This window comes from Lagenorhynchus albirostris, chromosome 1, assembly GCF_949774975.1.
Source record: "Lagenorhynchus albirostris chromosome 1, mLagAlb1.1, whole genome shotgun sequence".
Lineage (NCBI taxonomy): Eukaryota > Metazoa > Chordata > Mammalia > Artiodactyla > Delphinidae > Lagenorhynchus > Lagenorhynchus albirostris.
In genome coordinates this window covers 118,362,940-118,367,013 of record NC_083095.1, presented here as the reverse complement: position 1 = coordinate 118,367,013, position 4,074 = coordinate 118,362,940, and positions in this window count along the sequence as shown.

Here is a 4,074-nt window from a genome sequence, read left to right as displayed (position 1 = left end):
CCTTCTGATCATGGCCAGAATTGATCACCGAACCCTAGGTTAGCCCATTATCGGGCAGGTCTGTGATCAAAATGATGAATCAGAATAATCAGAGTCCTCTGTCATTGATTGAGTGTGGGGTAACTAAGAAGCCTAAGTGAGTGTCAGTGGGTATTAAAGCTGGAAAGATGTTCAAGGAGTCACAGCATGTAGAGTGGACTGAAGTAGCCATGGAGGGCCGTATGCAAGCCAAAGTGATAAGGGGGCGAAGACCCCAAGTAAGAAGGAAAAGCAGGTCAGTACAATGAGAAAATCTAAGCAGGGCTGCAGAAAGAAGCAGAGATGCCAAGGCAGCTGGAAACAGATCCCTAAAGAATCTTTTCAGTTCTGGTTCCAGCACCAAATCAGTTCATGTATCTCTTTACATCTCAAAACTCCCTTTGACCATCTCACACTCATCAAGGTGGCTACTATCCAAAACCCAGAAAATAACAAGTGTTGGTGAGGGTGTGGAGAAATTGGGACCCTGTTGCACTGTTGGTGGGAATGTAAAATGGTGCAGCCACTGTGGAAAACAGTATGGCAGCTCCTAAAAAATATTGAACATTGCAATACCATCCGTGTGATCCACCAATTCCACTTCTGGGTATATATGCAAAAGAAGTGAAAGCAGGGAAGAGGTACTCATACACACATGTTCATAGCAGCATTATTCACAGTAGCCCAAGGAGGAAGCAATCCAAGTGTCTACCCACAGATGAATGGATAAACAATATGTGGTATATACATACAGTGGAATATTAGTGTTCAAAAGGAAGGAGAACGTGACACATGCTACAACCTTGAAGACATTTTGCTAGATGAAATAGCCTAGTCACAGCAGGACAAATACTGTATGATTTCACTTATATGAGGCACCTGGAGTAGTCAAGTTCATAGAGACAGGAAGTAGAATAGTGGTTGCCAGCGGCTGGGGGAGTTAATGTTTGATTGGCGCAGAGTTTCATTTGGAGTAGAAGAGAAAGTTGTGGAGATACATGGTGGTGATGTTTATACAACGAGGTGAATGTGCTTAATGCCACTCAACTGGACGCTTAAAAATGATTAAGATGGGAAATTTTTATGTGTATTCTACCACAGTAATAACTTTGACTTTAGGTAACTTGCGTTAGAGCTAAACCAAAAATGTACCATTTTATAAATGTGTAACATCCATTTTCCTGAAGAATCACTCAAGCAAGTAATGTCAGTGGAATGGGGAGTAGAGGCAGGGGCATGTAGTGAGTAACTAAGGAGAGGAATCCAGGAACAGGAACAGTGGTCCAAGCAGACCCTGGTGGAGACAGGAAATGAACCCACAGCAGCCTCAGCGGCGGCAGGTCACGGATCTTCCCTCTGGTGCTATTACCTTAGCTCTGTTCTCCTTCCAGCTCTCCTTTGTGTATTTGCTTACCCCTTTTTCACTAGTGTTTATTTCATCTCAAAGCTTCTGCCCGTTCATGCCTTCAGTTTACTCATACCTTTGGCCCTTCCTGGTCCAGAATGGCTCTCTGGCCTTCCTCTCTCCCAGGCTGTGGAAATAGAACATCACAAACCCCAAATTCTTCAGTTCTGCTTCGGTTAAAATTAGAGTAAAATCCATTTGCCATCGCGTTCAGTGATCTTTAATAAAGGGCTTTAAGTGTAGAACTGGTTGACACGAGATTTTGAGAATGCAAAATCCTGGGATAGCCATTATCTTTTGTTTAAAAAGATAAGGAAGAAGATTGGTCAATACTTATGTACTAATTCTCATAAAATTTAAGGTAAATCCGTACTTACTTTCTGTATTTTGTCATCTTGTAAGTTTCAGTCTATATTTTTTAACTGGAAGACCAAAGGACTTTCCTTTGTAATATTCAGAGGTTTGCTTTAGTAGTTCTGAGGAACACTGACTTGTAACCTTGAGACTATAAATATTTGTGAGTGAAAACCACATTTATTAGAATGTTTGTTGTACAGAATTGGATTTGTTCACTTAAAGTTACAAACTATGTTTGCTCGCCAAACCTGTATAATTAACCACTGAACCAGACCTCATTCATTTAACTAGAATTAATTTAACATATACAAATGGTTGTGCAGATTTTTCTAGAATTAGGAACATTTTTAAAGACATCTGCCCTTGCAAAAGTTATTTTGCAAGTAAAATTTAAAAGTGACTCTCGTAGGTAGCCTCGTGAAATGGTTCCCAATGTGCCCTGCTTCCTGGTATTTGAACCCGATGTAAGTGGATCCTGCCTCAGCTGAGCCTTGAGATGACCACTGCCTCAGCCAACACCTTCACTGCAGCCTTATGAGAGACCCCAAAGCAGAGGATTCAGCTAAGTTATGCCAGGAAACTATGAGATAAATTAATGTGTATTGTTGTTTAAAGCCACTACGTTTGAGGGTGATTTGTTACACTACAGTAGAAAACGAATACAGATTGACTCCAACAGATTGATTTTAAAACACAGTGCATATCTCATTCTTCCAGATAAACTTTTAGCCACTGATAACATCTGATTTACTCCATACTTCCCAATTCATTATTCTAAGATAGAGAATTGAATTGATGCAAACGCGCCTAAAGAGGGACCTAGTGACAAGCCACTTAACAGACCTGAGCATAGTCATTGGCTGTCTTTGGGTCAGGTGCCCATCCACGGTTCAGTCAGCTGTGGCCAGAATGGGGAGGGTGGATGGGATATGGACATTTGTGGTTCAACCAAGAGCAGATAGATATTCTGCAAAGGCTGTGGGCAAGACCGTTTCCCTAAGAAGAGCTGACTGGTCAATCCAGAATCATACTTTACACGCCAAGAGCCCACATCACAGACCTGTAAATATGTTGAGCCAGTGGTGATATTCAAAATATTTAAGTAACTGTATAGAAAGGGCACTCTCCTTTCCAAGTGGTCCTTGGCCAGTCAGAATGGGTACCAGCTGTGTGCCGTCCTGCTGAGTGCAAATGAATATCACGCCTGATAGAAACCCCAAGCACCTTCACACACATTTACTTTCTTTAAGTATTTAGCTACCAAAAGTGCTAAAAGAGCAGAACACGGGGGTTTTGAATGAACAGAGTTTACAACATCAAGCGAAAAGATAAATATTTTAAAAGCTGAGTTTCTCAGCCAGGGCCTCTTTTCCTTGCTCCTTCTAGATAAGTTTTCAAACCATGGAATATCTCACCAAGACTTGAAGAATCAGGTTCAGGCTCTCAAAATTTTCTAGTGAGTCAGACCGACAGGTCACAGAGGTAACTTCTTTATCATGATCAAAATCTTTCAGGTGTTCATCCTTCCATGGTGTCCTTGGCATCTTTCAGAAATGGAACCCACACTGATGGACTCAATATATGCAAAATTCTAGTATGTAGCAAATAGCAGCGATTTCTCTATTCTGTAGACAAGGATAGCGTTATAGCTTAGATTGCTGTTCAGCAAATATTCACTTCCTCCCCTACTCCTAGTTTCCTGGGAGGAATGTATTTCCCTGCCTCTTTGATGCTGACTTTGGCCCTGTGACTTGCTTTGGCCTCATGATCAGCAGAGTGTACTGCCCTGTCTCTCTCTCTCTCTTTTTTTTTTTTTTTTTGATGTGGACCATTTTTAAAGTCTTTATTGAATTTGTTACAATATTGCTTCTGTTTACGTTCTGGTTTTTTTGGCCGTGGGGCATGTGGGATCTTAGCACCCTGACCAGGGATCGAACCCCCCCCCCCTTTTTGGAAGGCGAAGTCTCAACCACTGGACCACCAGGGAAGTCCCTACCCTGTCTCTTGACTTGGGCTTGGCCATCCATGTGATTTGCTTTGGTCAATGGAAGGTGAGCCAAAGATACAAGACTTGGGGCTTCCCTGGTGGCGCAGTGGTTGAGAGTCCGCCTGCCGATGCGGGGGACACGGGTTCGTTCCCCGGTCCGGGAAGATCCCACATGCCGCGGAGCGGCTGGGCCCGTGAGCCATGGCCGCTGAGCCTGCGCGTCCGGAGCCTGTGCTCCACAACGGGAGAGGCCACAACAGTGAGAAGCCCGCATACCGCAAAAAAAAAAAAAAAAAAAGATACAAGA